A 24,059-nucleotide genomic window follows, 5' to 3' on the forward strand; every position below is an offset into this window, starting at 1 on the left:
CCAAAAACCAAATGCAAGGAAATCTACATGGTCAAAGTCCAATAACATGACAAGGTGTCCAAAACAAACAAAAGTATTGTGACATGATATGAAATTAATCAGCTCCTCTATTTATACATAACCCAGCTCACTATCTGTAAACACATTTGTTTGACATTTTGCATGGATTGATTAGATGTAAAATTCATCTTGACTAAATTCTGTTATGTTGGGTTTTAGTTTCAGACTATTTATTTTATTATTATGCCCCATTGTAACGTTTCCCTCTCTGGTTGGGATGTAGCACCCAGCTATGTGCGAGGCCAGAGCTGTTCAGTTTTTTGTAATTTCTCATTTAATTTCCGTGGGATGTGGTCAAGTGAAGCTAAACTATCACCTTGGTCTCTGACCTGCACTGACCTGACTTTAAATTACATAGCACGGTCAGATGGTCAGGCTGATTAGCAACAGCAGCAGGAGCAGCAGCAGCAGTCTCCATGCAGGTGAGGTTTTGAAGTGTCTTGTTAATTCCGATCTTGAAAAAGAATTTGTTATCCTAATGAAAACTTTCCTCAGAACTCTCAGATAATAATCTTGTTAATTCATAAAAAGGTCAAAGTGAATGAATCACTCTTGTGGAGGAGTACGCTAAGGAGTAAGTCTCCAGTTGGCTGAAAAGAAGGAGAGAAAGAGTGTTCTATGTAGAAATCATCATTTATTCAGTATGTGAGAAGATACAATAGCTTTAAACTGAAAGTAATGCAATAATTGTCATAATGTGATATTTGCATCGGATTATTGTTTACATGCACCAGTCCTAAACATGCATTTTGGTTTACCTTTCATTGGGAACTGGAATTTTTATTAATTTGCTCTTTACTCTGTCAAGAAAAAGACACAATAGTCCATCTATTATATATACAACTTATTATAAGATGCCAGCACCTCACAGGGCAAACATACAGAGACACACAACCATTCACACTCACAGGGAGAACATGCACTGTCACAATTGCAAGTCACCAAGAGCCCCACGTTTTTCCAACACATTCTCTGACCAACACTTCGGAGCCTAAAAGGTTTGTAAATCTCCAATGTAGAGGATTAAAACGTAAAAAATATCGCATATACTGTATTAACCCAAAATGAAACAATTGAGAAGCATAAATTTGAATTATTTAAGTAAAGACAAGTCTAAAATGTGTCAGGTTGGTCCCTTTCATCGCAGGGTGTAACCCACGTACCAGGATTTCTGCTGGGATGTAATCACACTGCAGCAGCTACTACAGTAATACAGATGACAGGTGATGTATTTCCTGCAGTGTTCTGGTACAACAATGAGAGGAATTGAGAAAACAGCTGTCACTCTCAGCAGAACTTCCACATTCTCCATCAGAGGTGATGGTGAGATGTAGTTTGGTCGCCGGCATGTCATCTTTTCAGTTAATAGAGGACTCATGGGGGTGGACAACAGGTTATACAGACTCTAAAAATATGGGAATCAAGATAGAACAGAAGTGTGTTATGGACGTTTTGGTTCTTTTCTGATCTCCTTTTGCTCCTGGGATGTGTATTTTGTTGTCCCTGCTCGGTTTCTCCTGTCAGTGTGTGCTGCTACAATCATATGTACATGAGTTGCCAATAGAATATTTAATTCATATTCATGTTTGCATGATATAGAGCTGAGTCTGATTATGACTGTATTTCTTACCATTTGGACCCACACCCTGGCCCCCCTCAGCTGGACACTGGATCCCCTTACCTTGACACCATTCCTTTAACCTTATATCCATGGAATCCTTCCCCTGCTCTGTCCACTGGTTTGATAGGAGTTTATCATTAAGTCAGAGCACATGCTTACAAACATTTACTGTGGTTTAATAAACCTTTATTTTTGCACTACTTACTGTGTCTGTGTCATAAACTCTATCAGCACACAGTCTCCTTTCCCTAGGCACAACAAAGTGATTCCATCTGTGATTTCCAATTAAGGTTAATTGCACTAACAATGTTATAAAATGGGCCATGAATATCCCAGCTCCTCGGTTTTAGCCTTGGTTGTGTCTAATGCAACACAGTTCCACATGGTACCACCTCCTTGAACACGAAATTAACCAGACTGTGACATTTCATAAAGATGGGAGAATCAGTAGGCTTCTCAGGATGAGCTGTTGCATCAGTGGTTAAGAGGTAGAAGAAGAACCAATACTAATTACTCCATTCACAATTCACATACATGCACAATGAAGCCTTGCATTGAAATACCGAGATACCAAGGATTACCTGTGGACACTGGTGTCTTAGTCACTGCTCAGACTGTGCAAAGGACATGAATGAAGTCAACCTCTATAAACCTGCAATAATGAACTTTGCCAAAGAACATGAAAAGAAGCCAGATGGATGTTTGCAGTATATTCTGCGGTCAGGTAAAATCCAAATAAATTTGTTTGGAGTGCAGAAGGTGTAGGAGAGATGACATTTATAGATGACATTATGAATGCAGCTTGTACAACCAAATATTAGATGAATAAAAAGATGACTCCCATGCTACCGAAGCTTGGAAGGAGAGGAATTAATGATCCCAAACACATAAGAAAGTTAGCTTAAAGCTATCCTGATATGACTTGAATCAAGTAAAACTTATGGAGCTTTTTAGAGGTAGAGCAACAAATCCCTCCAGCATAGAGCAGCTAAAATAAATGAAAATTACTTCTCTTTATAGATTTCTGTAAGAATGAAACCATCCACACTAAATAATAAAAACAAAAACAGAATCCAATCTGACTAATTGAGGTTGCATTGGATTTGTTGCAAGTGATTATTCAAAATGACCTTTTCATTATAGCTATAACTTCTCATTTAAAAAAAAACAAACTGATTTTTAATTGATTGTAATTGACCAGAGGTGCACTTTTAGTTTTCTTGTGTACTTATTTTATTTCAGACTTCTGTTGAGATCTGCAGAGCACAGTGTGGGTTTGTGGGGACTTAAGAGAAGAACTCACACATTATAATCTGTTGGCTTTGCATTGCTGCTTTCCCTGAATCCAGTCACAGTCAACTGGAAAACTCATTTTGTTTCTATTTATTTCAAAGTCCCAGTTGTTGGCTTGCCCTAACATCTCTGTGTTTGGGCAGTAAGCTGCAAACTGAAATTGATGTGGAACATTTGGGGTTTCAAGTGTTTTGAAAAACTTTGAGAATGACAATGATGCATTTCCAATTGCAGACCAATACATTCCATAGGTGAACACCAGAAAACATGACTGCGGACTTCAAACTGCAGGAATGACTCTTGAATTTTTTCATGAGCCTGCTTTTACCTTTTTGTAGCAGAGAAAGGAACTACCTACATAGATTCACATAAAAACACTCTTTGTGTCAGATCTACTTGAAACAGCTTTAGAGTAAATTTTTGAAGCCTTAATCGAGAAACCTGTTATGCTTTCTTTCATGTTTCTGAATTTGTAATCTTCTTCACTTGCCAAGTTCGTCATGCATTACCACCAGAGGGACATTTGATAATTTTCACCAAGGGGTAAAATCTCTATGAACAAATTCTGTATGTAAATATGCAGATCTGCAGGTGAGGGATACGATTTTGGAGCTGGAAGCTTTTTGAATTCTGTTTCTAGTGTAACCAATCAAGTTTGAGCGGGATTTGGTCGAAGTCCATGTGTCGAGCAAAACAGGGGGAACACATTGACCAAAACGAATCAGCTAGGGGTAAACAGCGTTGTAGCCAAATCCAATACAATTGAAGTAACTGGGGACCACTTCATCAAATTTAAAAAAACAGCAGAAAAAATAAAATAAAATGCCTCCATACAGGTCCTGAGGTGTCATCCAGGTGTCTGTAAGCCCCGACATTCAAATTCAACTCGAAACAACGTCATTTACACCATGTTTTTAGTTTAAATCTTAAAGCTGTTATCCTCCTCCTGGTTAAGTGCTGCAGTAACTACAGCTATCACAAGTTCATGTGTTCTCATGCAGACACACACAATACAAACAAAACTAGGGCCCCATTTTTGAAAGCATCTCTCCATGGTTCTTCAAGTGGTCAAAATCACCATGGATTCATTTTAAACAAATTCAAAGGTAAGGGTGATGAAGCTAAAGAAGATAAAAACCTCTTCACCGTTTGGTCTGACCTCCCGCTGCTGTCACACAACAGAAAATGATCAGAGTTAGCGTGATATATAAAGTCACTCAGAGCTCCAGCAGTGCAGATACAGAAATCTGTCTCAACTCCCATCGCAGCTGGATGATGCACACGCACAGAGTGAGAGAGAGAGAGAGAGAGAGACTGTGGTGTTTTGTGCTTCGACCCAAATCCAACAAGAGAATGAGGAGAAAAACAATCTATGCTAACATTTCGGCATCTCCTCCTCTTGGCATATACGATCACATGAACAAAAGCTTCCCCCATCTGTTAGAGCCTTTCTGTAAGAACGTCTGGCTCACCAGAAGGCATCCGTGCCTCTCATTCACATTTGGGAAATGTACAGGCCTGATTACCTCACAGAGACACCCTGAACATATACCCTTAAAATCTACCTCTTTAATAAATGATGTCTGTTTGTTTTAACACTTCAAATGTGTAATCTTTCACAAAGCTGCTTTTTTGATATTCTTCAAGAAATTCATCCAAGATGTTTGGTATCTTTGGAAACTCGGGGCTTAGCACTATACTGTGCTTTGGATTATTTAAAGTTAATCACATATTACCATCTGTGTGATTATAACTTCACCACTGTTACAGCAAAACAGGCCAAGAGTAAGTTCTCAGGTCCCACAACACAACAACCCGTCACATCTTATTATAAATACTGACAGGTTGGGATTTTAATCTCTGGTTACTGTTGTGTGTTGTCTTTGTTGATGGATAGAGAATGAAACACGCACAACAGGGGAATAGTTCAATGTCAGTGTATATTAACTCATGCAGTGCAATTCAAAATAGACATCCAAGCTATGACAACTCACGGTCAGAAACACCAGTGAAACACAATGTGGTTCAGGGGAAAATACACATCCATGCTAGGCAAGTTTGTGTGGGGCACCCAAAGTCGCATAACAAGCACAGTTATAAAGTCTATAAATTTAGTGGAGCCTTTGATTTAAGTTAGTATTGCAAACACTGATTGATGATCCAATGGCAGAGGAGTATTGTCCCTGGCTGAAGGTTATCTGTCTCTCCTCGTGACTCATAATGGGAAGTAAAAACCTCTGTTCTGTAGGTTGTCAGAGGATGGAGAAGAAGACATGTTCAACCTAGTCCGCAGACTGCCGGCCTACACCACTGCAGCAAAAACTATGATTAACTGATATAAAAACACTTTGTATTCAGAGAGAATTAGAATTGTTCTCAAAAAACAAATGCAGGAAATTTGAGAAGACATGGCATCCCTTTCTCTCCTAGGCTGAAATACCTTAAACACTCACGAATGTATGTATGTATGGATTTCTCAGTTCATGTTCCGTTCCTCTCTTTGTTTTCAGGGCTGGCATGTTAGTGGTAACGGTCGATAATAGTCCGTTGTGCAGATATGGTAAATTGTGTTATCTCAGTTCTTTCTGTATATTCGCTTGTTGACAAAAAAAGAGAAGAGTATTTATCTGGATGCCTACGATGAAGCTGATTCAACTCTTCACAATAAAAATATTAAAATCAAGAATGTATAATGCATCGAAATGGCACCAAATTGGACACTGCACTTCATTGGGCCCTTAACAACACAAGCCGATAGAGATTTCTGAAATGTTTTGATAGATAATAATAAAAGCATCAACTCATGGTATTGTAATCTATTGTAAGAATTGAGTTATTTGAGAGTTAAGTGTCTGACACATGTTAACTGTACATTCATGTTTATTCAAACTCTTGAATTATTGCTTTATAAAAAGGTTTTTAAACGGTGCAAATGGATATGTCCGATTCTATTTACAACTATAGAAGAAAGGTTTTGAATACCTATGTCTGCTTGAAAACCTCTTATTGCAGCAGCATTGGCAACTTGGAGAGAATAAATTGTCATAAAAGTTGGGAAACAGCACAAGTGTTATCAAGTGTCTCCAGGGACACTAAAAGGATCAGTTGACTAAACCCACTGAATAGAAAATAGAGCATCCTGTGACTCCCCCTGTGTTTCATAATATATGAGTTATGTTTTTTTGTCCTGCATTGCATTGCATGTTTTAGATCCAACACGTCCCTCTGTGTAAAGCCAGAACCACAAACTGCTCATGTTGGCCGCCTCAGAAGTTGTAATCATGATCATGAATCCCCAAACCCCCAGAGTAAACTGGTGGTGCACGAGTCTACAAATCCATGGCAACAAGTTTCCACAGGGTGGATCGCTCTGTGCTCCTTCTGTCCATGTACCTAGTCCTCTTCATCCTGCAGTGGAAAAATCACCAGGCTATTGAGAATCAGATCAAACAGATAACATGAGGTCTCACTTTCTCTGACAGGCAGTTGATGCTCAGTGCCTGATTACGTCTGTCAAGCCACAGATCCACCATCCAGATCTACAGTGGCTTAGCTGCTAAATGCTCCATTCAAAGACTGAATATAAAGGCAGATGATATGAGGGCTCCCCTAGGGTGAAGCCAAATGATCTTTATTGCGGAGTGGCTGGCTGCAGGTGACTGACTGCAGGATAGGTGGTAAACCCCACTTCTTTCATGTCAATGGATTGGACCAAAAATGGTTTCTGTCATTTTTGGTGGTTCTTATCATACTGATGTATCACAAATTGAATTGTGCAATTATCATTTTCTTTCCATACAATTTTAATTCACATGTGAGGAAGACGGTTACACTGTATATTTTCTTGAATGTGCTGTTTGCCAATTTTACATTTCCTTTAGATTATATTGTATCTTTACGTATTTCTTATTTTTATTGAGTGTATTTTTCACTGTACCTTTTGCTGCTGTAACACAGAAAATGTCCCCACAGTGAGACTAATTATCTTCTCTTCTTTTCTCTTGTTTCTTCTTATCTCATGTCCTCTCATGTTCAGGTGCTAATATTTCTGGTAAGTTAGATTTTAATGAGTTTTTTAATGCTATGAAAATGGTTTGAAATATCACGACAGCTGAGACTGACTCAGGATTTGGGTGCTGGACTTGGACCACATCTCCACACATCACTCCTGTGCAAACTCTGGCTTAAAGATATTTTTGCTTGATTTTTGTACCGTGGAAGGAATTGGAGACGTGTGTTATATTTTCATATTCAGCCTGTAGCTCGACTGCCTGCTCAACAACAAAGAGGCAGAGCTAGTGACTACAGGGAACACAGCGTCAAGCTTATTTACACAGAGCAGCTGCCTGTTGCTGCCAAAGATGACTGAATGAGCAGAAAGTTATGATAACACTCCGTAGAGCTGAGTGAGCACCAGATTGGATGATGCTTCTCTGTGGGCAACATCTTTCACATTGTAGTTTGATACATTACTTACATAAAAAAAAATATTATTATTATAACTGAAGTTGCATTTTCAAAAAGTCAAGTGAATCTGTTTTTCAGCCAATATTGCTAAGTGCATTGAATCTAAATATTCTCGGGGTGGGGTCACGGATGTTGTCGGCAGTGAGACAACCTCTGGTATATGGTTTAGTTTAACCGGAAGATTCTGCACTGAGGCTTTCTAATGAGCTCAGCCGTGTGCTGGAGCTAACGAGTCAACACAGCTACAGCTCGTGTTCGCTGCTGCTGTGACACACTGCGAGTTTGGCCAATTAGAGAGAGAGAGAGAGAGTTTTATATGTAGAAATGAAACCATTCTGGTGTTTTTTTGTCTAACAAGACACACACACACACACTACCCTACCATTAAAGACAGATAAAGCAATGTACTCCAATTCAAAGAATTTAAATTATCAGGCTATAAACTGGTGTTTTCGAGTGTTTTTAGTCTTTGTCCTTGTTGCCCTTTGTAAAAAGCAGAACTGCCAGATTATGCTGATGGAAATTTGTATGCGCACCTTCCCTCCCCTCAGCTTCCTTTTGACACCATGAAATACCACCATACCTGCCGTGCACTCTCACTTGACATTTAGACCAATTGAACACCACAGAGTGTATATGTGAATCTGCTTTTCTGAAGGACTGATAAGAGCTGATAAAAAAAAGAAAAAAAAAAGACTCTAATAACTTCCCCACTGCACCGATACACTCACACAAAAACACCACTGTGGATCAGTCCCTCTTAAGAGCACTGGAAGTACTGGTACATTAACCATGGCTGCTGGTGCGACTGGGCAACACATCCCATCAGAGTGTGGGTGGACTGGGATGGACTGTGGCCAGTTTGATGTAAAAGAGTCATGATGCAAAGTTGAATTTGCCTGGAAGATTAAAAGTGAATCTGCCATTTTCTCTGGGAAAGTTAAGTCTTTCTCTGTAATTGCTAGGTTGTTTCATTCCGTCTCTGTGAGTAATAGATGCTGTGGAAATGAATACAGGTCCTTCTGGAGGGAGAAAGGAGAGAAGGAAGTCACTCAGGCAGAGATAATCCAGCACTGGCATGAATAAGGAAATACACACTCACTCTCAGTTTGGGCGCGTGAAGATAATCAGTGCTCAGTACATCCCCAGGCGACTTAGAGGAGCGATCATTGTTTTCATCTACGCTCCCTTTTGGCTCCTTAACCCTTTGACAATGAAAAGGTTTCAAGGCATCGAGGTATCAAGTTGCCTGTTGTCTTTATGCTGCTTTTTACATTGAGGAAGACGGTATCTTGTATTTTTCATTAAAGGGGGTTAATCTGGCAACATGGGGTTCTCACTCACTCGACTCTGACAGTGACTAAAGGGTTATGTCCCACTAAGGGCAGCATATATACATGACTGATTCAGTCCCCTGTGCATAATATAGATTTTGAGAGGCAACTAAAGTCATTTGTGTCTGCACAGTGCCAAATCAGAACAGAGGCTATCTCAGGGCACTTTCATACAGAGTGGGCTGTACAATATATATAATTTAAACAGAACCTACATTCACCTAGGGCGCCATAGTATGTGTGTACTGTCTACTCCCAGCAGAAAGGTTCCTGGTCTCTCTGAGCGGAGTCTACGTGTGTGTACGTTTTTTCCATGTACTCCGGCTTCTTTCCACAGTTCAGTGACATGCAGATTGGGGTTAGGTTGATTGGAGACTTTATATTGTCCTCCAGCATAATTGTGGATGGTTGTTTATCTTTGAATAGCTGTTTTCAGACATGCACTGAACTCTGCAGATCCTCCGGGAGTTTCATCGCAGAGGCTGCATGTGGGCACGTTAATGTCCGAGGAGAGCCTCTGGAGTTTCTGTGGACTTTCTTTGCCTCATCCCCTAGTGAAAAGTCTGATGTGAGAACACAGAAGGAGATCCTTTTGCAGGATTCAAGGTAAATAAGTGAGCCAAAAAAAGAAAAGAAAAGAAATATATCTGGATGAAAAAGCAGAGCCATATCTGTGGAAGACACTGACCAAGGGCCAGTGCCAGTGTCAATGTGCCGTAAATAAAAACATGTGATCTCCGCAGCAGAATTAATATGCTAGGTCCTGACTCTGTCTGCTGCACCATCCCTCACCTGAATCCTTTGAAGGATTTGTTGCTGTTGTGAATGCATCTTAGCGGAGAATCTCCAGCTGCATTGTTCATGTGTGAAAGGAAACATCTGAAGAGAGTCCAGACCCAATTCTCCGTAGTTCGACCTGAGGTCATATCTGAAAATGGCTTATGTTCGCCGTGCTATATACGCAACCCAATGTCAGCGAGGATTTTGACTCCAGAGGCAGTATACATGATAGATGGCTCAAACATTCACTCATGCATGAGCTGAACAATGTAGTTCAGTTCCTTCTTGTGAGCTATTTCTCTGAGGGGTTACTAGGTTTATGTGTGAAATAATATCTGGGATAATGATCTGAAAAGGTAAAATTTGGATCAGAATAAAAACTAGACATCTCACCTATTTATTTTTGCTTGTATGGACTAGGTTTCACTGCTATCAATTACTTGTATTGTTCACCCTAATGTCAATTATTTCCCCCTCTAATATCTGTGTCAATTTTTCTATGAGGACATTCATAACTACGATCAGTGACCCAACCGCAATCTGCATGTTTCTGGACTGTGTGAGGAAGCCCAAGTACCTGGAGAAGATCATGTGAGGAATACATAGACTAGAGAGAGAGACAAACTAGGTTTGAAACCAGGGAGTCTCTTGATGTGAGGCGACAGTCAATTATCTGCTTTGTAAACTTACACAAGATGATACCATGTCAATGTAATATATGAGGGGGTTGAAGTCCAACCTTTGCCTCTTTCTTCAAAGTGACCGAGATATTGTATAAATCTTGTACATTTGAACACAATAATCAAAGGAACTGCTCAAGTAACCTACGACTCCCTTTGCACTTTAAAGCTGTTAAAAAGGATCAAATCATTCATGAACGACCGAAAACACTAATGCAACCTGATGAATAAAAAAGCATACATGATGTTCCACACTATTTTATAATTAATTTAAATTTCTGTGCTAATTGGAAACATTTGCCTGCTTAAAATTTCATTTTTACAGATTTGTAGATACGATAATATCCTCCAGTCCACCTCAGAGGCATCATTTAATTTTGTTTTATTGTAATAATTTACTAAAAACAGGCTTTCAAGAGAGACATTCAATGTAACTGAACAGAATTAAAGTGAGCTGAGCAATAATTAACCACATGCAACAAAATGCAAAGCAGCCACGAGACGTAAAACAGATTTATCTTTGTGAAATCACCAGAGGAGGAAATAAAACCAGGGTTTCACTCTCACACACCCCTCCAAACACAAACCCCTGAATGCATCCTGAACCCCCATGCACCATTACTTGTGCTGAGCTGACGTGTGTTGCAAAAATCACTGCAATTTTCTGAACCACATTACTTTGTAATAATAATGAAATGAAGCTTGACCACCCACTCTGAAGCTGTACAATGCAAAATCCTTGGACCCACAGCTTTTACAAAGTATGACTCTCACTGTTTCTAGCTCTGGTATTTAAATGGATGTGGTAACACAGATGGCTGCAGCAATAGATGTGAAACACAAATCTCATCATGTTCTCCACACACACACACACACACATAAGCACATGTAAGCACAGATATAATTTGCACATTGAATCTTCAAGCTCGGCCGCCACACGCCTGGAAAGCTGCAAATTAGACACAAGGGAAAATATTTAACAGTTAAACAAAATAGTGAGAAATACTGAGATAAGCAGCAACATGTTGGTGCATTTGTATGAAAAAAAAATTTGTTTTCTTTTAGAGACACCAGCTTTCTTTGTAAATGTTGTGTGTCATCTGTTATCAGAGAAACACACACACAGTCATGCCTCACTGACTTCAGAGGACATTACATTGATTAACATGGATTTCCTTTAGACTTAGTCTAACCTTCAGACTTGCCTAACCCTAACCCTTAATCTAAAAGTAATATTAATCTAAACTTAACCTAAACAATTACTTTAACCTAAACTTTACCTTTCAACATGCTTTCACTTTTAAATGTAGTTATATGTCATGAGGACATTTAGGCTTTTTGTCCCCACAAGGAAAACAAGTGGTAATGATAATGTGAGTATGTAAACAGATTTAGGTCCCCACAACATGTGTAGTACCTGGACCATACACACACACACACACACACACACACACACACACACACACAATCGACAATTACACTCGTTCTTCAGTTGATCTCAGTCATTTTTTTCCATGATTTCATCCTAGTTTGTCGTTGCATATGAAAACAAATTTCTGTTTCTCTACATCATCAACAGTGGGAAAATTATTTGAATGGTGATTGAACAAAGTAAATGCTCACCCATTACGTAATGATAAGGACAGATATCAACATCTGTGTTCATCCCTCTGTCTACAATAAAGAGAAATTGCCACATTCTTCAGTGATGTAATAATGATATTATTTCAGAGAGCCAAACAAGAGAGACTGATTTATACAATATATAATTCATGCATTCTAGCTTGTTGCAACAAGGCTTTCACTTTTCTTTTTTGCAGTCTAACTGCATGAACACTCTCTTGGCCTTCGACTGTTCATGTGTTCTTCAAAAACCAATTACTTCACAAACCTTGCAGCATGCCTCGATGATTATGCATGTGATAAAAGCCTTGTGCAGCTGGTACTACTGACTTGGCCAATCGGGGGACTTGGAGCAAAGTCCACTTATACAAACACAGAAAAGCAGGATTGGTTTGCTCATCATAAAGAAGGGCTCCTTCACGATGTAAATTAAACTTTTAAATAATCTTCTGCTTTGATTGTAAAAACAAATAACGTAGATCAGACGTAGGTTCAGACCTATTTCACTCCCAAAAAATACCAAGAAATCATCCCTCTTGAAAAATTGAGGAATTCAGTATGAAGAACTATCCACGCACCAAGAAAATCCAGATTGGGTTCAGTGACATCATTACAATGCTTTGTCATGTTATACAAAGACTCCTGCTTCAAGCGAAAAGAACCATTTTAGTTGAGAGTCTATTCCAAATCAGAAAAGGGAGGCAGCTTCATATGAACAAAGCAAACAAATTACCTGCCTGATCCTGGCCGGTCTGCTCCTCACCAGGCGTTATCTGTGCCTCCATTATTTGATAGCTTATGATCTAAATGAAAGTGGGATGACAGAATTATTTGGGAGTGATTTTGTCATGACACAGACTCTGTTTACAGATCAGTGCAGAGAGAGGAGAAGGAGGAGGTACAAGATAAGCAGAGGCCTCTTTAGGGAATTAAAACCATGCAGGGACAATGTAGTTTGAGCCCATCTGTAAACAGAGCATGTAGTGAGTGACACAAGACAGATGATGAGTATGGAGCAAATGTCATTTAAGTTCTCTTGCATCAACATACGCATTTGCTCTCTTGGTAAGAATCTGATGGAGAGGAGCCCTCATAATGACCTTGTAGCGATATTAGCATTAATTCTGAAATGTGTGGCATTTACTTTTAGCTCTGGTTTTGTCTCCACCAACTGCACTACCGAGATGTGCCTGAAATTATCTAGAGGAGCTGCAGGCAGTTGCTCCCAACATTCTCCTGAACTTTCCCTGCCAGCTCCTTGGAAAAATGTCCAGAGAAAGGTCAGAATGAGCCCACATGAGAATTCACAGTGAGTAAGTTGGTGTGTTGATGTTTTTAACATGCGATAAACGCAAAACTGGAAGAATACAAATAAAAAGAGGAGCCTTACACGTAGAAGAAGCTTACGAACTTGTATAGACAACGAGATTCGAGAACTTCCGGTGATCAACAAAGCTCAACAAAAACACACGATTTCCTTCAAAAGTCTGAATGTTACGAACATTTTCCTGTTGTTATGAACATGTCTGACCTGTCTGCCCTTATTATGTGAAATAACTCTGCAGTACGTTCATGTCTGAAAACGGCTTCATTTTGCGTGTCAACTGTTGCGGGCCAGGTAGTGTACACTTGGGGGATTTGTACAGCTTTTTAGTTAATAACAGCTGCCTGCCACTTATGAAAACCATGAGAGCAGAGAGAGAGAAGCAAACAGTTCGGTTTTGGGAAGGAAAAGCCAAACATTGAGGTGCAAGAGGCTACAAAAGCTCTGTGGAGCAGAGGGGAAAATGTTTGACCTAAGTGAAATGGTGGTTGTGCTGACATATGACTGTGAGTTTTAGGATGACAAGAAGAGAAACAGTAATTTGGTTGGTGGATTTGGAGATGAAGCCGTTAGAGCAGCCACACACACATACACACACATACACATACACGCCATCACACAGAGCTGCTGCCAGTCCGGGGGACTTGCCTATTGACTGTTTTTGGCCTAAAGACTGCAGAACCACTCCAGCAGGCATTTTTCATGTAAAAGCAGCCCGCTCGTTGTTTTGGAGCCAGAAAAAATGCAGGCTCTCCAACTTTAAAAGCCATTATTGCCATTACCAGTGCTCCATGCTGCTGCTATGCTCCAACTACAGTAACAATAACATTGTGTTGATGCTGGGAGACAGTTTTCAGCTTCAGGATGCAAAGCTTACAACAATGTGCCTTTAAAATCTGAGATGCCATACCCTGATACTTCCAGACCTCCTGCTGGAGGGTGTCACTTAAATGTGACCTTGATGAAATATGAGTGGACTGACCCGTAGGAATTTTGAGGTAAGACAAACACAAAACACAACACGACTTTCCTCTGAATTGTCGTAGTGCAATGAAGTGAGCAGGAATAACTGAGATTTTGCTTCATCCTAATTCTGTGAGAGGCTTCAATGAACAAACTCTGTCCTTTTTCTGTACAGAGGAAATATGTGTCCAGTGGCAGCCTGGAGAACATGGAGCCGGTGGGAATAAAATAAACACACAAGCCAGTGGCCATATTTAGAAACAGAGAATGCCAGGTGGTGCAATATGTGTGTTAATGGGCTTGAACAATAATTATTTCTTCTGCAGTTGAGAGAAAATTACACACAGCCTCCTCTCTCAGGGCCTATCGTTTCAAATCCGAGCTGAGTGTTTGTGTGCCAATTTTAAATATCAATGGTGGAAGATGCCCTCTTTTCGCCATTAAGAGAGTGTGTGAGTGTTTTTAATGGCAGTGCAAATTGGAAGTGCTGTTGAAAAAGATTGGACTCGTATTACCTGTATCTTCCAAAGCACCAACTTATCACCAAGATGTGACTCATCTCCTCTCCAACTCATGCTTGTGATTGTGCACAAGTGAGCTTATATATGTTTGCATTTGTGTCGTTTTTGAAGTAGCAACCTGCAAGCATCCCATTTGTGAACCTGGATTCTCAGGTAAAGCACTTTGTGTCGCTGCTTGGACCCAATGGTGGCACAGAGTGGAAACAAAGCCAACTGCAATCTGCAGTAATGTGCCATCTGGCACGGACCTTTACGGGATCTTGTCTGACTGACAAGAGGTTTTAGACACAAGATTGGTTAAAACCTCCTACACTGTTACTACTGGCTTGTGCAAAATACAAGCTGTATTTATAATGCAGAGTGAGTCTTTGGACAGAAATGCTGAAAACAGCTTTTCTTACCTTTCATTAACAATAAAATAATCAGTTAGCTCTGAGCATTTTTACAATTTATAGCCACACAAGGTGTTTGATTACCCTGGAATGGTTTTATACGTCTTCATTTCTACATGAATGTTAATATGGTCTATATATATAAATATATATATAGCTGGGAGTCCAGTTTTATGTAGCTACTGAACAGGTTTTTAACCATTTGAGTGATACGGCTCTAAGGCACCCTTCTATTAGAAATTACATTTCTTTTTCATCTTATTCCAATCTTATTGAGTTTTTTTATTGAGAACAATGAGAACACACACACACATCCAGTTGAGACGCAGGACCACACACTTGGCCTTTAAACAAATAATCTCTGAGTGGTGGTTCCAGAGACTTGGGATCTCACTGCATCATCGATCAAATGTAACTTCAGAATCGAAAACAAACATGGAGGTGGACTGTCGATGTCGTCAGCTGGTTTCGACTGTTAATGTGTAATGTTTTGCACAAACACCAGGTCATCTGAAACAAGCAGTCGTACTGTTGCCAACATTTGTGGTACGAAAAGTCTTATTTGCGCTGTAGGCAGCCATGTTTCTGTTTTCAATACTAGTACGAAATATCCGGTTGTTGACGGTTCCTGATCAGCTTGCTCTCATTGGTTATTGCAGGTTCGGCCCACTCGCCCAATGACTCTTCATTCTAAACCAGTCTCCCTGATTTGAAATCATAAATATCAGCAACATTACAAACATTGTGCATCTGCATGCTTATAGTATGTTAGTGTAAAATGAGATTTATTGTGTAGAATTACTTTATTTTCCTCAGTTTTATCTTTGAAAATATACATTTAATTAATGGTAATTACGATACACAGTATTGTATTCTGCTCTTTAATTTAGATCTGGAACTATATAATGTGTCAAACTTTACATGCATGGAACGTGAGTGATGTTTAAAACTGGCAGTGAGATTTGTCACTTTGGTGGTGGCGAGTTCATGTGACCCACATTGTTTGATTCGGACATTAAACGTAGTTACACAGGCTAAACTTTATGAATCTGTCCCTGTGCTTTGCTTTACTCACAGCCTCACAGTAATTATCACTGTAATTAAGGATAGGAGGAAAACCTTGTCTATACATTAGCATTGTCATTGTGTGCAAGTTAGCAGATGTTGTTTAACCACAGCCTCAAAGACCTGTCAGCATGGTGAAACTCTGAACATTATTTAAGCAGTGTTTAAGCAAATTATTATTTGCTTGGGCAGTATTCATTTATTGCCCATTGTTCATGTCTCAGCGGTGAGAACATCCAGGCTCTCTCTGTCGCTGACTGGAAATGCACACACTCCGCAAACTATAATTACAGAGTAACAGAGTACAGAGCAAACAAGAACTAAATCTAAAAATATACAATTTCTTCTCCAAGCATCAATACTGCACCATATGCAAGATGTATGAATGCAATCACCCTGCATTATGAGGCTTTTAATGTTGGGTTCTTGTTGCCACTGGGAGAGAAAGCCGGTGATTCAGCTTGCCGGTAATTTTTTGAAGCTTTTGTGCTGGTGCTCTTTATGTCAGTGTTGTTGGAGAATCAAGGCTACTCAAGCATGAACGGTCTTCTAAACACTTCACATCACGTTCATGGCTGCAACCCTCCAAGCACATACTATGAGTTGCAATACAATACGATTAGATTCACAGATTTTGTGTGTGTGTGTGTGTGAATCTGCTTCCACTCCCCTCTCACCAGTTTTTTAAGAACCTGAGGCAGATGAATGGAATGTGTGTGTGAGACACAGGTACTAACTCTTTTCAGTTACTATATCTGTTTTTTTTCATTATTAATTTGAGGAAATGCTGTTCCATTATGAAAATCTTACCACACCTGTATTCAAGAATTTCCAGCTATTTGAGATATGTGGTTTGACCTACTTTTAAAAGGCAGCTGTATCAATAACAGCAAGTAGTATGTATAAAACACAAAAAACTATAGGTTTGATACATGTATGTGATATATTTTGCACTCAAACCACCCATATGCATTTCACAAGAAAAAGATTCATACTAGATTACTATCAGTATTGTTTGCTCCGTTCACCCGGTGGATACAGAAGCCTGAACCCTCCAGAAAGAATTTCATATAACAAATCAAAGTTGACCCTAGTAGCAGATATAGACTTTATAAAGATGGACGATGTGTCTCTACTTCCTTGCACTAGCAATGAAGCAACCAAAACTCCCAGATACAAATGGCACCACCCTGCACATTCTGAGCTAGAGTCGGCACAGTGGTGATTGGAGGATGGAGTGAGACATGAGTCAGTCTCAGCCGTCAATCCTGACCTTTCACTTGTTTGGATAACATCAATAACATCAAATTAAAACTATAGCCTACTGACTAGAAACATGAATACATATAACACTACGTTAAATTATGAAATCATATACTGTGTCAGCCCTGTGATGGACTGAAGTGTACAGAGCGTACCTTGTCTTTTGCCAAATATTTGCTGGGATTGGTGAGAGGCCCTGCCTGAGTATTAGATGATGGAAGCTGACCTGCTGCAATAAAACTCACTAGTTCACCAAATTCAACTTCAGTAGATGTGGCTGCCACAGTGTAAAGTATTGAGGGATGGATTGTTGAAGATAGAAAGTTATAAAATTACATCAGACCTACTTTTTAAGTGCAACACATCAAATACTCTGAATCGAAACCATGCAAACCTTATAGGTTCATACATCAGTGACTGCCAGGCAACACCAGCGTACGGGTTGTGCATGTGGTTTTGCTTTTAAGGCTTCAACTAAAGGAAGGTAGTGCAGCTGCGGCTTTTTTTGCTCGGCTCTGATTATGTGTGTTTAACCACAAGCCATAGGGCTGGAAATGATGAGGGAATAATAATGTCATGATGACATTAAAGAAGTCACAGAAGTGACATCCCTACTGTCTCTCTTAAATGACTAATGACGAGCACGGTGCTCTCATGTTATACAAGTGTGACCCGAGGTTGTTTCACACTTTCACCACTGTTCCCACGCTGCGGATGGAACATTTGGTTCAAATTATTTGTGTTGCTCTTGATATGCAATTGTGTAGGTGGTGAAATACAATAGCTGATTTCTTTTGGAAATAATGGACTGCAGTTTAGGGAAATAGAAAATGTATGTTTGAATGCTCGAGTACTTCTTCATCTTCCAATCTTGCTCTTATAGAGGATCAGCAGTTCAGGTTATCAAAGGGATACAGGAAGAGTTTAAATGAGGGGGAAAAAAATGAATTGAAAGAACTGAAACATTCATCAGGATTTCCCTCGAGCTATTATTCTTTTAAATCTATGAGATGTGACACGAGGCACACATTCGCAGACACACTCTAGTGATTTAAATGAGCCCTAATCACCACCAGGGCTGTGTTGTGACCATAGGTTGTGACACATTTTAGAGGCTGGCGTCTCTGCAGGAGTGTCATCTCAACTTCAGCATCTTTCACTGTTCTGATTCTAGGCAGCCACATCACTACAAACTGTGAATTAAACACTTACAGAGCCCGAGGACTCACAGAGTCATCAACACACAGATCAAAGTGATGGAGGATCCTCACTTAATTCTCTAATCATTTCTTAAAGGTTAAAATCTGAGAGATCACAGTGTGGCTTAAAGGTCGTACTATTGATCGTATATTAAGATGGATAATGTACAACCTTAATAGAGAAGAAAGACATAATATTACCACAACAAAGTTACAATTTAATTAGAACACTAGAAATACCGCAGTGTGGTTATATGACATCTTTTTTTTTTTTTTACCAGATTCATGTGAGGTCCTGAGACCTTTCGACCAATGGAATCCAATCACTTCATCTTTGACAGTTCAAAAGTTGAAGAAATTCCCTGCAGGCGGTCGTGAGATTCAAAAGGCCAAAAACATGGTTTCTGACGACACCTTGACCTTTGACCACCAACAACTAATCAGTGTGAAACAAACACTAAAGTATAACTTAACAAGATGCTCCACATTCCTCATTTTAACACTTATATACTCCTACTATATGACACATACCCTAAAATTATTACTTTACTCTTGTGATGTTGACTTAATTCTCATAATATTAGGACTTTACTCTTGTTGTATTATTATTAATTGAATAATAAGATCACCGAATTTCTTGCCCACATTATGTGGCCCTAGTACTCCATTGTAATGCGTGTAATGCGTCTTACATGCTTCTTCGCAGAGTCTGAGAAGTTATGATAATTGAGTAGAGCCATGGTATCAAGGTCCCGATGAAGTCCATCTCATTTGTAAAGCATCAAATAACTAATTAAAAACCAAACGTACCAGGAAAATTAAGTCTTTCACAGAAACCATCTTTGAGAAAAATGAATTGAAAGTGAACATCAAATTTTATTTTGATTTCATATCCTGTCCCTTACCTACTGTAGCCAGCCACCAGGAGGCGACCAATATGACTTGGCATACTAGATACAGTCTGTATTTCGTACCAGCAGCAGCAACAAGCTCCTGACTTCAAACGTTCACCCTCCTGAATACAGTTTACGTTGTCATTGCAAATTTGTTCACCTGCAGTGTAGTTCAAACACACGGGAGTCAACTGCATTGAAAACTGAAACAAATTACCATAGGTGTGTAACATCAGTTTAGCTCAGCTGCATTACTTCAAGGACCCAATCATTGACAGGCTGGAGGAGATGGAGAGTTTGTGTGTGACATGAGATCGCTGCATGCTCACACTGTACGTTTGGTGTGTTTCCAGCCTCCACAGTGTAATGAATGCAAAGTTATTTCTGGGTTGTAGTCACTCCAATCGAAAGGTGAACAGAGAATGTGTATAAGTCACATGCAGGAAGGATGGCCATTGGGTAAGTTTGAGCCCTCTCTCATAAAACTGTATTATGAATTGTGTACATTGTGATTCCATGTTAACTATACATTTTCGTATTAATCTCAGCTCTGATAACGTGAAACATAACCACTGTTTCAAATCTTCGGAACAAGACAAAACACTTTGTGTGGCCACAAAAACAACACTGAATAAAACATAAGATTCTCAGCAAGCAGGCCACACTGATGTAACCTCCTGTTATCGTGAGCTATTTAGAAATTCTGCGTGTGTCTAAATGAATAGCAGACAACACAGCCGCTCTGCAGTCTTGCAGAATACCTGCAGAGCACGTGTGGCATATCTGCTGACCTTGTTGCATAACTCGCATGATCGCATAGAGGAGCGAGTAAAAAGGGGGGTACAGTAGTGGGAGGAGACCAGCGAATCCTGTACTTTTCTTCCACTGTTGCAAACTTCAATTAAACAGAATACAGTATCTGCATGCTGCACTCTGTCATACTGCAGTGGGATATATTTTGCTCAAGGAAAGACAAGGATATTTGACAAAGCACAACAACTCCAGATATGTTATTATAATGTATAATATTTCTTAATTTTCGATTATAATTCCGTATTATATTCGCAACTCATCATTTACATACATACAGTATATACACAGTAGATTTATCACTTAAGGATGTAGTAGCTTTTATAAGGAAAAATTTAAATAAATCATTTCATCTAAATTATCTGAACTTTTTTTACCCTATTTTGGAATCTCAAATAATACATATAAAAGAAGAGCAGATTAACAAGAATAAACTCTCACTAAGTTGTACAGTTATTTGTATTAAGTTATGTATTTATTTATATTTATATAATATGACTTTTTTCTCTTAAAGGTTCAGTGTGTAGAATTTAGTGATATCTGTTGAAGTTGCATGTTGCAGCTTAACACCCCTCACCTCACCCTCCCCTCCCAAACATGGAAAAGAAAGTGTGGTAGCTTCAGTTGTCATAAAAACTCAAAAGGTGTTTAGTTTGTCCAGTCTGGACTATAGTAAAAAAACATGGCAGCCTCCGTAGAGCGGACCCCCCTCAAAATAAATATAAAATATTTAAATATAAAGGGCCTTTTCTGGGTAAAGAGAACTACAATTCATACTATTTAGATGAAACAAACTAGTGAAAACATCATGAGAATTATTCTACATTAAATTTCTGTCAATAGCTCCCTTTCACCAAATCTTACACACTGGACCTTCAGTACTGCGACTTTATTCTCGAATTCTCAATCAATATTTTTTTCCCTTTCAGTGCTATCATTCTCGTTAATAAACAAGACAGTATTGAACGGGCTGATTCTGTGGAGTTCAAGGCAGCATGAGTAAGCTGTGATCATAGTTCATTAATTTCTTCACTCGTGACAAGAAATATAATAGGATAGACAAAACACAGTCCTTGCTAATTAGCTACAGCAGCATTGACTGCAGTTTCTCTATGAAGGGATCCTAATTACATCTCTTTACAACAGAGAATGGGAATGACGCTGGGCTTGCAGCTTTACTATTGAAAACAATGACACGGTACAGATGGAGACATGATTAGAAACAGGTTGGAGGAAAATCAGGTGAAGGCTGTCCTGGCAGTGAAAGATGGAGCTACAGATTTGCGAGGTGACAGGAAAGTCAGGGTAGGACTTGATGAATGAATGAACACAATGATGAATCAAGATCCCGCTTCAAAAAGTGGATTAAACCTCAGCCCACAAGCGCAGAGCTCACCCTGCACTGCCAGTACAGAGCCTCTCTGTCTCTTTCAGCTCAGCAAGCATGATATTGTTGTTCGCTCATGACAGCTGCTTGTTCAAGACCCCCGAGAAGAGGCCGCTTACATTTACACCAAATCTGATCACATCTGATCATATTATTAGTCATTAAGGCAATTTACCAAACAGTTCCTCAAATATGATTAAGTCGCCAACAGGAGAGTCATTCGAGCCTGCATAAGTAACTCATACTTTTATTAAGTGCAGATTGTCGTGTTTATATGATAGATGAGATGGTGTTTCTTCATTTCCTGTTCTGAGTGTTTTTTATTTCTTAGAGTTATATTATGCCCTTGTTTTATGTGTGCTTGTGTGTTATATGTTGTTTGCATGAAAACTGCTATATAAATAAAGTCTGATTGATTGATTGATTGATTTACATTTTGTCCAACATCATATATTACTATATTTATCTTACTATATTTATCTTACTATATTTATCTTATTATATTTAATAGTATATTTTCAAGAAATATTGTTTTACAATCATTATATTCCCATAATATCGGCATTGTCTAAACTTTAGTTACATATGAATTAACTATCATTTTCATTATTACATTGTGGGTTTGTAAACCTGTATATCATGACATGGAGAAAGCAGAAAATGGTGCATTGCTGCAGAGTGAAGAAGTGGATTATAACCTTGAGTTCACAACTAAGAGCAGCAGATGACTTAAAAACCTGTGGATCAAGTTAAGAGTACTCTCTGCATGCACCGTCCTGTCAAATATAAAGAATATGAGAGGAATGATCTGCTATTTTGACAAAGACAACAGAGTTTGTGAGAAAATATTTTCTGGCAGGTATTAAAAAAAAACACTTTTAAATGCATTTCAAACATGTCAAGTTTAAATTGCATAATGAATTATGCAATTTAAAAACACTGATTTCTCAGATATAGAAAGTGTTGATATGTGCATATATCTCTCACATATGCTTATATTTCTAATGATCTCATTTAAAAACATAATGGTCAAACTGATTTAATGACTCTGAGAGGCTCCCAGCGTTTCATAAAGGCATAAACTCCCTTATGATGGTGTTGTGACTACCCAGAGTTACTCAAGCACAATTCTCTCAGGGAACATGAGAGCTCTCACCGCCCACTGTACAGCTACTTGACGAGGAGCCCTGAGAGCAACTGCAGCAGATGTATTTCAGGAAGGAAGACTTTGTTTTGTTTTCATACCGAACGTCGTAAATAATCCACTGCACTGCTGTTACAGAGCTGTTGACATTGACTTTTTTGGAGCAACAATCTTGGTAATTCAACTTCCACACTTTTGTAAGTTTGTCAAATAAAGTGCTCACACAGGCACCAGCACAGACTACTGACTACATCTCTAAGGAAATTAAACATTTGTTCGAGAGTCACTCCACGTCCCTGCGTCATCTTTTACTCTGTCGATACTTGATTAAATTGAGGTTTTGTATCATTTAGCAGCAGCCATTTTTTTCCCAGTGACTAATATGACTTGAGCCTTGCTGAAGTGTTGTTGTAGGCAGGAGCCATCGTACTGCTTTATCACGAGTTCCTACACTGCAGAGAATGTACAGCCCAACACCCGTGTATTTATATTTGAGCCTTAAGATGTTATTTTTGATTGAATCAGAGTGTATTCGAATACTCAACCATCTAGGTTTAGATGATTCAAAGAATCTGAGGAAATGAAAAATATGATTTCACCAACAGATGTTCCACCACACCATCGATTCATCAAACCCACTATATGAATCAGTTCTTTTCTGTATTAGCGTTGGCATCTATCTTGTCAATCCCCACTTGCACACGAGCCCACACATCGCATCCGGACCGTCCACGTTTCATCTCCGCTAGCGCGCCGAACCAATCTGCATCCGTAAGAGGGGAGTGTAAACATTAGTCAAGTGATTTCTTACAGGAAACAAAGTGACGACACATTTACATAACATCCAGCTCAACAAACAGCGGAGGGAGCTGCAGTGCTTGGAGGGAGGTGAGATTGATGGAAAATGTAACACAACACCTCCAACGAGACATCACGAGCCAGCTCATTTTATAACCAGCGTTTTCCAAATCCTTAATTACAACCATCATCTGGACCCACTAAAATTCCAACATGACATCCAAGGGCTTGTTTTACATAAGAGGGCTTTTCTGCTTGTTTCAACTCTTTAATGAAGGTTTTCATCGCCTCTGCACGAAACCTTTCGCAGATTTTACACTTTCCCTGAAAATTAAGTGAACGTGTTACTGTGATACTGTGAAATATCTTGTTAATGTGTGAAAGGTGCAATTGTTTTATATTTTGGCATGGTGTACCATCTCTATAAATAGAAGGGATTTCA

This window comes from Paralichthys olivaceus, chromosome 10 (assembly GCF_024713975.1).
Source record: "Paralichthys olivaceus isolate ysfri-2021 chromosome 10, ASM2471397v2, whole genome shotgun sequence".
Lineage (NCBI taxonomy): Eukaryota > Metazoa > Chordata > Actinopteri > Pleuronectiformes > Paralichthyidae > Paralichthys > Paralichthys olivaceus.